Source organism: Arvicanthis niloticus, chromosome 21 (genome assembly GCF_011762505.2).
Source record: "Arvicanthis niloticus isolate mArvNil1 chromosome 21, mArvNil1.pat.X, whole genome shotgun sequence".
NCBI classification, from domain to species: Eukaryota; Metazoa; Chordata; class Mammalia; order Rodentia; family Muridae; genus Arvicanthis; species Arvicanthis niloticus.
The window spans coordinates 49,773,113-49,787,631 of record NC_047678.1 but is presented as its reverse complement, the minus strand read 5'-3'; the positions used below and the strand labels follow the sequence as shown (position 1 = coordinate 49,787,631).

General features: G+C 42.6%; 1 protein-coding gene across 4 annotated transcripts in view; it reads right to left on the bottom strand.

Moving 5' to 3' along the window:
- Positions 1-14,519, bottom strand: part of Ptprm (protein tyrosine phosphatase receptor type M) — a 799,636-nt gene that overhangs the window by 737,150 nt on the left and 47,967 nt on the right. The window lies entirely within an intron of this gene.

Here is a 14,519-nt window from a genome sequence, read left to right as displayed (position 1 = left end):
TCCTCCATCCATTTTCTTCTCACTCTTTACCCATGCCTCCCGGTCTTTTGAATTCTAACCGCTCCAAGTTAAATATATAGATTTAAAGGTTCAGTGCTAGCATCCACATGTGACTGAGAACATGTGGCTTTTGTGGCTTCCAGATCCTTCCATTCACCTGCACATCTCATACTTTTGTGTTTATTTATAGTTTAATAAAATTCCATTGTTATAATCTATCCACAAGTTGATGAACATCTATGTCCTAGCTATTGTGATTAGAGCAGTAATCAGTTGAACATGTCTCTGCCGTAGGCTATAGAGTCCTTCGGTTGCTATGCCCAGGAGTGGTATAGCTGGGTCCTATGGTAAATATATTTCTAGCTTGAGTAACTGCCACACTGATTTCCATATGAGCGGTACCTGTTTGCACTCCCACCAACAGTGCATGCGACACCCCCCTTCCCTCACATCTTTGCCTAAACTCTTGGGTTTTGTTGTTGTTGTTTTCTAATATTAGGCATTCTGAGTGGTATAAGATGAAATCTCAATGTAATTTTAATTTGCAGTTCCCTGATGGCTAAGGATAGTGAACATTTAAAAAAAAAAAAAAAACGTTTTGAGAGAGTCTTTCTACGTAGCCCTGGGTGTCCTAGAACTCACTATCTAGACTAGACTCACAGAGAACCACCTGCCTCTGTGTACAGAGTACTGGATTTAGAGGGGGTATGGCACCATTTCTGGATTCAATAGTAAATATTCTTAAAAAGTATTTCTTTGCCATCAGTATTTTTTCTTTCCTTCTAGAATTCCTTGTTCAATTCTATATCCTACATTTTTTTTTTCTTTCAAGACAAAGCCCCTGGCCTTGAACTCACAAAGGTCTGCCTACCTCTGCCTACCTGAGTGATGGGAGGGTCACCCCAAGTGGATTAATGCCCATTATAAAGGGATTTGGATCTGTGGTTTGGGTCCCTGATCTGTGTCTCTTACCTCTGCTATGGGATAGAGACCCTTTGAAGACGCTGTTCTCCAGTCACAGGTCTTTTAAGTCTCCAGAACTACAAGAAATAAATTTCTGTTCATCAGAGGTTGCTTGGTCTGTGGTATTCTATTATAGCAGGAAACAATTTTTCAACAGAAATGAACAGAATAGACAAAAATTCTCATGCTGACAGAGCAATAGTTCTAGTCAGAGAAAACAAAACAAATACACACAATGAGCAAGAGGAACAATTTAAAAACGTGGTAAAGTGGGTGATGGCACATGTGAAAGAGCCATGTAATAAGATAGGGGCTGGAGGTGTAGATTTGTGACAAGAGGCCATTGGGGTGACACTTGAGTGAGAACGAGGAGTGGGTGCAATTCCAAACCCAAAAGCATAGCTGGGGAAGAACATCTGGAGCCCGAGAGACAGATCTGCAAAGGTTCCTGATGAGCACATTCCTGATTCATGGAGAACACAGAAAAGAGGCTCATGGGCTCAGAGGGGATGGAGGAAGGGGCAGGGAGGTACTGAGACAGCAGGGATTTAGGAGTTGTGGCCAAATAAATTGCCATGAATTTGAAGGTCCAATATCATACTGCTTTGGCTTGAGAAAGTATCTCCCCAAGGCCCTGAGTTCAAGGCTCGCAAGCCTGTGGTGCTTCTGTATTGGTGAAAACGTAACAAGGTATTGCCTGGTGGAAGGAAGGTAAGTTGAAAGGTGTGCCCTTGTAGGTGATATTAGAGCCTGACTCTTTCTGTTTCTTTTTCCTGGGTGCCACCGGGTGAACACATGTTCTTTATTATGATATTCTGACTTCCCATAGGACATAGCAGCAGTGGTACAGACTTCTGAAACCTGAAGCCAGAGTAGACACTTCCTCCTTATAAACTGATTATCTCAGACATTGTCATGCTCGTATATCAGTCAGTTTCATTGAGCAAGGTTCATGACAGCATTCTCTGTCTCCACATTATAGGTATAATTGGAGTGCAGACCAAGCTAGTCTCATCTGGTGGCTCAGCTAAGTCATGGTCCACTTTTAAGCTTACATACATTACTGGTAGAACTCATTTTTTGTAGTTGACGGTCAGAGAGCTTCAGGCTGTTTCCTGGTAGGAGAGGGGCACCTTCATCTCTTTGGGGTGATGAAGACTTCTCCACTGTATACATAGAAGCTCAAGGCATAACAGATTGCCTTTCAAGATGGTCAGGGGAGTTTGTGTATGTCAGTCAGTTTTGTGATTTGACAGTAAAGGTGGTTATTTAGGACACACTATAAACTAGCTCCTCCATGGTTCTGGTGAGCACCTTGATGCCCTTGAAATCATGAGGATGATTCCAAGGATTCTGACTGGAAGAATTCAGAGGAGGAACCAGGCTCCCTCATAAATCCATTCTTACAGAAACAAGTCCAGTACCACAGACCTGGCCCAGTCTTTGAGGCAGCATCAATGTTTGTTTATAGAGGCTCATATGACCTCATTACTCTCACTATGCCCACCTCTGATAAACAGTGTTGTGTCTCCAATGGCAGGAGGTCCTGTGTTCAGGAACCAAGATACTAAGAGTAAATAAAATAAAAGATGGCCACATTGCCATTCCTCCTAGTGGTGCCTCATCCATCCTGTAACTAAAAACTCCTGTGAGTTGGAAAGTTTGGATTCAAGGTTAATCTCCTTGATTCTGGCAACAGGAGAATGGCATGGAAATGAACTCAAGGTTGCACCCTGGTCTGTGATTCAATCTCTTCAGGAAAGGAGACTAGCAGAAAGGGGTCAGATCTGATGTTTACAAATCTATGTAGAGTAACAGGGTTGGGGTGGGGGACTCACAGAATTTAAGGAATTCACAAGGCGTCTTAGAAGTGGCCCCAAGTGGTGAATTCTGTGGTAGTGAACCCAATATGGCATGAGCAGAGCCCCTGTACCTACCTACACTGTCCAGCCTTGATATCAACTCCCTCCAGGTACGGTGGACAGTTTCTGTATGTGCTACAATGGTTGGCCTCCTGTGCCTTCCACATCTGTTTTACTTCATTAGAACTTCCTCTGAAGTTATAGTACTTCTTTCAGTTTGGGACAATTGGCAGGAAGTTCATGAGACACAACACTTCCTGGAGCAGGCTTAGAACAATAGTTGAGAGTGAAGCAGGAAGTTGGGAAAGGGGCTCAAAGTCAAACTTGCAAGTCACTCAAATGTATTTTCTGAGAACAGAGGCCAGGGTTAAAAGGAAGATGAAGGGTTCACAGGGAAAAGTCGAGAGTACTGAGGAAGACCTATAAGAGAAATAATAGCTGGGTATCAGACAGCCAAATCAACCAGTTAGGAGGAGGGGGTGGCGCTCTCGGCCAGAGACAGTGGCCAGCCCAAGCCCTTGAGGAATGAGAATGCCCCACTGTGTTTTCACATGTGCTTGCTCCAAACATGCTGCTGCTGCTAATACATCAAGCGAAGACCGAAGACCGTTTCTAAGAAAGCCTCACTAACTCCAGGGGTCCACCCTACACCATCCCACAGATACAAGCCTATGTAAGTACAAAGACAATGTCATTTGCACCCGGAAGATGCTTGCAAGGCCAGAAGTAGCAGCACTAGCTAGTGGCTAGCAGCTGGCAGAGCACCAAGGTCCACAGCACAAGTTAGAGATGGAAAGAGGACACTTCCATCCCCCTAAACTTGGAGAGTGGTACATAAAGAATACATGATCATCTACATGGCTAGGCCACCGTGACATGCACAAAACATGTGAGCCTTTCACTGGCTCAGCCTGTGAGAACCCAAAGAGCTAAATAATCATATACAATGACACTGGTCAGGTCTTTGCCTTAACCCTGTACAACCCCCATGAGGAACCTTGATAACTTTTTCTGCTTTTGGAAACTCCTCCCATTATTGAGAGTTTTTCTCATTTTCTTCCATCTCTTATCTTTCTATTACCTTTCTTAATGAAATTTATTTCTGCTCTGCATCCTCCCAAGAAAGTCTGTGTCTTTAATCCTCATTGACATGGACAACAAACTCAGAGCCACTGTCTCAGGTTGAATTTAAGTAACTGTTGAGTGTTCAGTACCTTAGGATCCCAGGTCAGGCACAAATGGGCTATGAAAGGTCACAATATATTCAAAACCTCTGGATCAGTGTGACCAAATGTAGAATGCACAGACTCACATGTGTGGATGGACTCATTTGGAGTTGTTCTGTGAATGAATCCATATGAGTTTCCAGTGGGATTTAGCCTCTGGTGTTAGGGCAGCAACCAACTCAAAGGTACACACTAAATTGATATTCCATCATTTCTCCTGTGTCCGCTTCCTGGACTCTGCTCTTAGGAATTGCCTCAGATAAGCTAGCCTAAGATACTAAACCCTCTTCTACCCACACTGTGTAACAGTGTCTGAATTAATGGATGGGGGGGTCTACCATATGGGGCTTCAGCCAAGAGAGTCACTCAGGAGCAAGTCTGGGCTTCCTTAGGTAGCAGAGCATGGGTTTCCATCAACACCTTTCCCCCTGCACCTCCCCCCAACCCCCGCCAAGCCTCAGTCCCACTGACCTGATTTCTAAGCAACATTTTCATAGCAAGTCCTTTCAAATTTTAGCTTATTGTTAATTTTAGCTTATTGTTATTAGACAGTGTATTGATTATTCTTATTTCTGGAAAAAAAATGCCTGCCAGAAAGCAAACTTAGGTGGGGAAGTGAAGATTTATTCTGGCTTATGGTTTGAGAGGATATAGTCTACCATAGTAAAGAAGGGATGCTGTCAGGTGACTCCATAAGACTTCTCTGTTAGCAGGACTTGAGACACCTTGCTCCCATTCCAAGGGATCAGAAAGTAGAGGGAAAGAGGGAGAGAGAGAGACAGGGACAGAGACAGAGACAGGGACAGGGACAGAGACAGAGACAGAGACAGAGGCAGAGACAGACAGAGACACTTTGGCCAGAAGCATGCCTGCCCCACAATATTGCTCCATGATTCACTTCCTCTAGCCTGGCCCCAGCTCCTAAATATTCTAGAGTTGATTAGTTACCTTTTCTATTGCCGTGACACTATTCTGGTCAAGAAGCAACTTGGAAAGAAAAGGATTGCTTGGCGCACAGTTCTAGGTGGGGATAAGTCGGAGGCAGCTGGCCATATTGCAGCCACACTTGGCAAACAGGATCCAGCTAGCAGCCTCACCCACGTCCTCCAGCAAGGTTCCACCTTCTAAAGCTTCTACCATCTTTGCTACTACCACCACCACCACCACCACCACCACCACCACCACCACCACCACCACCACCAATTGGGAACCAAGTGTTCAAATACAAATACCTGTGGGAGATATTTCACATTCAAGCCTGAACATAGACCTTCCCCAAGCAACTCTCTATCACCTGGGGACCAAGTATGCAAAGGGAGGAGCCTATTGGGGAATTTTCATATTCAAATCATAATAGAGTTTAAGACATGTTCCTGCCTGGAATTGAAAAGGAATCCCCAACTTCCCTAGTTCTGTCTCAGATAGGCTGTTATTCATAATCCCTATCTTTAAATCAGATTAACTGTGCATTTCATGTAAATAAGTGGCTGCATATTCAATGTATTGGTTATTGCTTTTAAGATGCTGTTCCCTTTTGATTTACATGATTCCCATTCAGAATAAGCATCGCCTAGAAGGCAGGAAATACGTTTGCCTTGTTCTATTTGTTATGCGGTGGTATGTTTACTCTATAATTCTTGTACTAGTGAAGAAGTCTCTCCCCCCTGTGGAGGATTCCCTCCCTTGACTCAGTTATAAGTGGGCAGTACAGCATTCATGACATAGAAACCTTTAAATCTTATCCATTCTTTCATCTAAATCAGTTTAGAACTATGATGTCTGGAGAATTGTCCTAAATATTAACAGAGCTAATTTCCTAGAGGTCAGAACACAGGAGAAAAGAGAAAGGAAGACCTTTGGGTTCGCAGCCTCACAGGCTTCTGTGGGAAGGTGGTGTGTGCCAGATACAGTGGTGACATACATGTGCCCTGTGCTGTGCTTCCACACACCAGTGTTTGTTAGTTTTGGATCAGCTTGTTGGCAGTTCAGGTTGGGTGGTAGTACTTCCCATGCTTTTCCCTTCTTGGGGGACAGTTCTATTTTTTCTAACAAACTGTGCTTCACAGGGAAGAGTGGAGCTGTGACTCAGAGAGCAGCATGTCATGTCCCTTGATCAAAGAGAAATTAACGAATGAAGGGTTGGGTTTCTCTGGGGCATTATGATTACCTTTCCAAGCAAAGCCCCTCTTGGAAAGAGGAAGGGTTCACACCGTTTTATGACAGGAGACTTTTGTCCTCAGACATGTACCTTTCTTGACGTAGTTCTGGGCTGCTGGGAAAAAAGAGTGTGATCCAGCTTCCCATTGTTCTCACAGGGCCACAGATGATCTACAGACCAAGGAGGTGACACAGCCATCCAAAAGGAGTCTTCCTTTTTGATTAGAGACCAATTGGAGTCACTGCAGGACAATTATCCAATTTGTCGGTAGTGGTTTTTTTTTCTTTTAATGACACAGAATTTGAGATGAAACAGCTATATGAACATTCATATAAACATATATAACACAGAATTTGAGATGAAACAGCTATATGAACATTCATATAAACATATATAACACATTATTATATTTATTAATTCATGGAGGGAGGGTAGTGTTTGCTACTGGGTACTCCTTACATTTCAAAATAACAAAGATTGGGCTTGGTACAGCAGAATGCTTGCCTGGCATGCTTGCATTCTTTCCCCAGCACTACAATGAAAAACAGACAAAGAGTATAACCACATGCCTGTAAGTGAGTACTTAGTGTAATTTCATCCTACATAACACAGGGATTTGGGGGCTGGGCTATATAAGACTCTACCTAAAAACAGAAAACTTGAATTTTTTTAGTCTCTACCACCTGGGAAACCTGGTACAGGGTTGCATCTCTTGCTGGAGTTAGGTCATATCTGCACTCAGAGCAGTATCCCCACTGGGAGTCATATCTGCACTCAGAGCAGTATCCCCACTGGGAGTCATATCTGCACTCAGAGCAGTATCCCCACCAGGAGTCATATCTGCACTCAGAGCAGTATCTCCACCGGGAAAGTGGAGGGAGGGAAGGCTGGGCGCCACCAGAACTTAACTCTACACCTCAGCAAGTGCAGTGCCAGTTCACCTTCACTCTGGTTTATTCTTTAGAGTTCAGCCCAAGTTGCCTCACTCCCTAAACCACATCTAAGGATGCTTGTTCATCATCCTCCTCTCTCCAAATGCTCAAACAACTGCTGTCCCTGGCACTCACTCCTCCATTTAATCATGTGTATTTTGCATTGTTCCTTAACAGTTACTGTGTTTACCCCCCATTTCCTTGTTCAAATCTGTAAGTTCTTAAGAATAAGCAAGAACAAACTTATCAACTAAGCCCAGAGCTGGGAAAATAATACAAACTCAACAGTAGATGTCTGCATGGAGGGAAGAAAGGAATGAATACATGTGCCAAGAGATGTATAGCACATATTATGGGCGTCTTGGCCAGTTCTGGAATATGTTTTGCAGCTGAGTCACCCCAAGGATGACCCAGAGGAGGTTATATTTTGGCAGCCATCAATAGGTAGGAAGACAGCGCCCTGCAATAGCATAACAGGACAATGCTATGGGGCAGGGGGCCGGCTTGTACTCCACATGCTCTTAAAGTGATATCTAAGTTATTATTTTCAGTTTGAAAACCACAAGTAACAGACATAATACTTTCCCCCATTTGTTTCTTCACTTTTAAAAAATAAAATAAAATTCAATGGAGCAAAAGTGGTACCAGGTACCACCTTCACCTCCACTGCAGGCAGCCCAATGCCCTTGAAGGTCCTCATTGTATGGGCCTGACTTTTGTGACTTTATTATCTCTAAGGTAGCTTAGCTACATAAACCAGAGTCTACTGTTGAAGAAGCAGGCTTGTCTCACAAGTCAGGTCTCTTCAAGGACTCTTTTTCTTTCTTTTTCTTCTTCTTTAATTTCTTTCTTTTGTCCTCTTCTTCCTCCTCTTCCTCCTCTTCCTCCTCTTCCTCTTCCTCTTGCTCTTCCTCTTCTTCTCCTTCTTCTTGTTTTGATTTATTAATTTATATGAGTACGTTGTAGATGTCTTCAGAAGAGGGCATCAGAACCCATTACAGATGGTTGTGAGCCACCATATGGTTGCTGGGAATTGAGCTCAGGACCTCTGAAAGAGCAGTCACTGCTCTTAACTGCTGAGCCATCTCTCTAGCCCCTCAAGGTATATTCTTAATGTCAGATTCTTCTGGTTTTCTTTGCTTTGTATTGAATCACAGACATCTTCCTAATTATGACAATTTGTTTGTAGTTGAAGTTGGGAAAATGTTTTCATCGGATTTGATTGAATAAAATCTCTTTGAAGCATCAAAAAACAAACAAACAACAACAATAATAAAAAACCCTCAAGTTGGGTATAGTCTAGACCTGTAATACCAGCATTCAGGTAGATATAGGAGAATCAAGAGTTCTAGTTAGTGAGGGCTACATATAAAATATAAGAAAATCAAAACACTCAAATTTTTGTTTAATAAATATGAGTGTCTGCTATGGTGGCACATCCCTGTAATCCCAGCAGTTGGGAGGCAGGGGCAATAGGATACCAAGTTGAATGTCATCCTAGGATAAGGTGTAAGACCCTATCTTTAAAAACCCCAAAGGCTGGATCTAGCTACCTGGTGGAGATCTACCCGAGCATGCACAAGTCCCAGGTTTGATCCCCAGCAATAGAAGACAAAAATTTAGTGTTTTTTCCCCCTTTGTCCATTCTTGTTCCACTTTGTCAAGGTCTGCTAATTAAAATCTCAGGAGGCTGAAGCTCACTAATCTTGCTTTGAGGTTTGCTTCCTCGGATACAGTAAGCCTGTTAAAGCTTACGGTACACAACAACAGTGCTAACTTAGTTAATTTTCCCATTGCCATGACTAAACACCAGATAAAAGTAACCGGCGGAGAAGGAGAGGGTTCTTGGCTCACAACTCAGGTACACCATCCATGGTGGTCAAAAGGCAAGGGCTTTAGGCTTGCTTTATCACAGGAAGCAGAAAGCGATGAACAACCGTGTGCTCCACGCACTTTCTCCATTTTCTACAGTAAAGGTTCCCTGTCCAGACCCATGGTCAAGACCTGTCTTCTCAACTCAATTAATCTCATCAGGACAACCCCTCTCTACAGGTTTAGGGGAGAGATAGTCCCTCACAGATGTACCTGAGGCTTGTCTCCTACACTATCTAAAACCTGCCAAGCTGAGAATCAACACTAACCTCATCCCTATAACTCACATCTCAATCAGGTCCCAAAGCATTAGCCAACCCATTTACTGTACTTCAGGAACCCAGAGGTTGGCTCAGTGGCATAATTAATGTAGCCTACTTGTTTTGCATCAAAATGATATAAAAGCTAAATTTTGGTGTCTATAACTGGAGTTTTCCTGGGCATGGTTATATCTATTACATCTATCCATTTATATGTCTACGGCAGCTTTCATGGTGCTGGGATGGAGCATCACAGCTGCCCCCGGATCTTTCATAAGAGTTTGGCACCTGCTTTATTCTGCCCACTTTCTCTCACACAGATAACCCTGTTTCCCTCCCCTGGTTGGCCAGCCCCTAAAATTTTATTACCTTTAATTCCAAATTCCTGACACTGGGGAAGCTTTTGTTCATAAATTCCCATTGAGTTTTCCCCTTCTTATCAATACATTTATTTCCAAATAGGGCAGCCAATGTGTAGGACTTGTAGTTGGTGTTTAAGTCTGCATCAGAGGTCTGGGTATTTTTACCCTGTATGGGGCATTTTTACATTATACCAGAATTGATGTTTGTAACGTGGAGGATTTTGTAAAAGTAATTGAATGAAATTATATTGCAAAAGATGCCATTTGGTCTCTTTCCTGTAGTATCACATTATTGGTAAAGCCATATTGTGGAGAACTCAGTGAAGAAACCCCTGTGCCCACAGCCTCCTTCCTATACACCCAGGTAAGTTTAGACGTATAATCCTGTGTAGTCAAGAATCCATGGAGCTGGGGAGGGAGGTAGTTCCATCAGTCATGTGATTTCCATGCAAGCACGAAGGGCTGAGTTCCATCTCCAGAACCAACATAAAACAATTACAAAAGCTCCCAGCCATCTTCCCATCCATGGGGATTTGGAGACAGAAGAGTCCTTAGGGCTTGCTGGCCAGTGTGTCTGTGTGAGTCAAGGAAGTCCAGGTTCAGGGAGATACTGTCCTGGTTTTACTTCTGTTGCTGTGATAAAACACTTTGACAAAAAGAAAAGTGAGAAAGGTTGTGTTTGGCTGATGATTATAAATTATAGATCATTTGTGCAGGGAAGGGAAGGCAGGAGCTTGAAGTAGAAGACCACACCCATAGTCAAGAGCACACCTGTCTATGCTGAGCTTACACACCCCACCCTTACATTCTCCACTCTTACACACTCCAGGTTCCCAACCCCTGGGAATGGTGCCACCTGTATTGGATAGACTCTTCCAAGATCAATAAACACAATCAAGACAATTGCTCACAAGTCGATCTGGTATCCTTCATTGAGACTCTTTTCCCAAGTTCTGTCAAATTGACGGTGGAAGTAACTGCCTTAGAGGCCCCATATCAAAAAATAACGTAGAAAGCCATTGAGGAAGACAGTGGGCATCCAACTCTGGCTTTGTATGTATGAGCAAATACATGCAAATACTATATATCTGTTCATGTAAGCACGTGCACGCACACACACAAATACATACACACATGAAGAAAAGAGAAAAGAAGAGAGGAGGGCAGGGAAGAGGAGGAGAGGGGACGGGAAGACGGAGATGGAGGAGTGGACAGGAGGAGGGGGAGGGGGAACGAGGAGAGGAGAATCAGAGTGGTTAGCCAACACTTGGCTTTGGTCTTGGAAAAAAACTAGGACCAGACCCTTCAAGTGGAAAGACTCTTGGATTCTGACCACCAGGAAATATTAAATATTAGCAATATAAGCAACACAGAATGCCAAAACTGTTACAGCGTTTACCATTATAAATTTGTAACCCAACCTCTCTTCAGGGTTATGTTCTAAGTCTGCATACAACCCCTGAAACCACAGCTAGTATCAGGTCCAACTACACCTTTCCCTGTATATGCGGAGCTCTGATGAATCAGCACACCCAGAGATTAACAATAGCATAATAAAGCAGAGTGTTCTGAAATGTTTGCAACAAAACTTAAATATTTTTCTTTTTTATCCCTAGATCTTTCCACTCTGTATTTTAGGATGGTATTTTACTGAGGGTAACTACAATCTGAGAATCCAAAAACTGGATAAGGGGGACTGGCGCATGCTATTTTCTGTTGATACCAAGTGAGTTTCTAGTCTCAAGTGAGATTGTTTTTCCTTTCTGGCTTTGCGTCACTTGTGGAATTTGATGATTGAAGTTTATTTTTTTCTCCACTTTTAACTTTTGCTTGTCTCCTTGGCTGGAATCCAGCTTTTCTCCGGGACAATGGCCTTCCCAGGCTGGGGCTTTACTGCTTAATGCAGATTCCTCAGTTCTAGGAATCAGTTCTAGGTTGACTTCAAACATCAAGTGACCAGTGAAGTCACTTGATATTTCGTCTCTTGATATTTTAAATAGGTAAATAAAGCAACAAATTCCCAGCAGAAAACACAAGGTATGCTTTCTTAAAGATAATCTTCATAAAAACGTAGGTCTCATTTTCAGCCCCTTACTTGAGGAAAGTGGAGAATGTAAAGGAATTTAGAAGCAGGGATTAAATTTTAAAATGGTGCAATCTACATGCCCTGTCTACTCACAATGGAAATAAAGCAGCTGAGGTCATAATGTATTCTCAATGTCATTCAGGTGCCCAGAGGGTCCTTCGATGCAATGAAATATCATTCAAGTGAAAAAATGTAAAATAGGTCATTGAAGTTTACCCAGCTTTCGGGAAGGAAGAATGGGGTTTCTCTGAGAAATGTTGTGCATGGACAAGCTTCAAGTCAATAGGGAAGCCGGAGGCTGAGCACAGTGGATCAGTGATGAGACTCAGAATGTTGTTTCCAATGTAACTTTTGGGGAGGACACCAAGCCTGGATTAATCATCACCTTTTAGGGCTAGAGATGCAGCTTCCTTCTGAAGACACTGGAAACTTCTACTGTGACTCTGCCACGTGAATGACTTTGTACGTGTCTATTTCTTCTGGCGCAATACAAATACAGGAAATAAGGCCTGAATCATGAGGGGAAATTCATAAGCTAGCAACCCAATGACTAGGCAAATGTGAAAATGTACACAGATAAAAATGAATGCTTGTATAATTGGCTTATGCATTCCTACATTTTTATTCTTTGGTCCTATGGGTGTATTAGAGATTCCCGTGTGTAATTTTATAAGGTTTGACTTCTATCATAATGCTGAGAATCTAACCTAGGGCCCTTGCACATGTCAGGAAAGTTCTGACCTCTCCTTCCATAGTATTAGGTAGCTCTGTAACTTACCACATACAGGTTTTGCCGCTGAGCTGTACCCCCCAAGCCCAGTTTTACAAATTCATGCAAGAAACGTAGACTAACTTGCAATAATTATTATAGAAACCGATTCTACGAGGATAATTTGTGACCACTGCATGGTGCATGAATGTAATTGTCATTCTCAATTAAATAAGGATGGGTGGGTTACAACCATCCAACAAGGAAAAGGCCAGACAGCCTGGACCGGAAGTCATGTGCCTTGACTGCCAGGAAAAGCAAAGGATTCACGCACAACTGATCTCAAGAGAAGCAATGGGGCTGAGTTGGGGGTTAAGAGATTTGAATGAATCGTAATGAAGCGCTTCCTTGCGGTAGAGCTATAAAGAATAGGGAGGAAGTTTAGTAACAGTTCATTCAAGCCAACTGGGACTCTCCTCTTTGGGAAATTTTTCAAATGGAATTAAAAAGCACTTGTTTCTGACTAATTAGCTAGAATTCACCTGGGGGCTGAGTTAGTCATAGAGGAGAAAAGCTGACAGCAACTTTTAGAGTCACAGACAATGTGCAGTCATTTCAAAAGAAAATAAATCTTAAACAGTGAATCTGTAGGTCCCAGCTCCTTACATACTGGAAAATGAACTTTTGTCTTCTCGGGGTGCTAGGCGTTGAATCCAGAGCTTTGTGCACACGAGATGTGATTTCAATACAAAATGTCCCCCATGGGCCATGTGTCTGAACACTTGGTCCTCCGTGGGTGTCAAGTGGAGTCTTGCTGGAGGCTTGCTGGAGGCGGGCTTTGCAGTCTTATAGCTGGCCTCAGGTCCTGTTCTCTTCTTGCTGACAGAATGAGGATACAATGTGACCAGGCTGTTTCGTGCTCCTGCAGGCATGCCTTTCCCACCCGAGGGCATCTATCTCTGTGGAACTGGGGCCACAATAAACCTGTATGATTTTTCCTCATGGAATGTTAAGGGACAGCAGGAAGGAACTGAAGTCATGAGGTAATTTCTGGACTATATCTCACGCCTGTGAGAGTAAGTGTCTCTGGAATGAATGCCTTTTCTAAATGTTTCTATGTTATGAGTCACGATTAAGTTCATACCTCCCCATCTTTTATAAGGTTTTGAGAATTAACTCTATTTTCTAATTTCCTCCAATGGGTACATATTTTTTGTGATTGAAAAATGATGTGGGGCTGAGGACGGAGCTCATTGGAAGAATGTTGGCCTTGCACACACATGAATCTTGGTATAATAATAAATACTTGCAAACAATAAATAAAAGATAAGTAAATAACAGAGATGCAACAGCCTACAGAGAAAAGAGCAAAATAATTTGGAAAATATGATAAAAATATCAATATTTTGGGCAATATTTTGTTTTAAATACTATTAAAACCATAAGGTGCCCCATTGAACTAGGATCAGAAGACCTGGAAGAGAAAACTGGAGGACAGGGGACACAAAGGGGAATAGAGGCGGCATATCTATAGTCTGATCAGTCCGCTATTTTAATTCTTTCACACAGGGGTTATATACACATAGAGGCAGGATGTGGGGAATGGGATGATGCAGGAGCATAGGTGTTTTTAGGGGGAGTACAGATATCTTCCAGAACAGGGTATCAGCTGGGTGAAGAAGCAGGGAACAGGTCACTATGACTCTATGATTCTCTTGTTTCTTATCTAAGCTGGTACTTCCTACTAAGACTACCTAGCCACATGGTCTATGACTACTAGTTTTTATCCAGGCTGGTAAATTTCCACCAAGGCTGCCTGTTTACAAGATCTTATAGCTATCTGTTTTATCTGTCAGTGTTTTTTCCACAGAGACCAAGACTTTGTGTTAGCAAGCATGTATGGCTGACTCAGGCCTATTGCTGATTTTAGGTCTTCAGTGTATAAGCAAGGCTGCTCCCGACAATAAGGTAAACATCATATATAACCAGCCATAGTAATAAATGACTGTTTTCAATGAACGGATACGAGTTAAACTGACTCTTGATTAAACCATTAATTTATACAAAGGACAGAGAAGACTGACTTGTT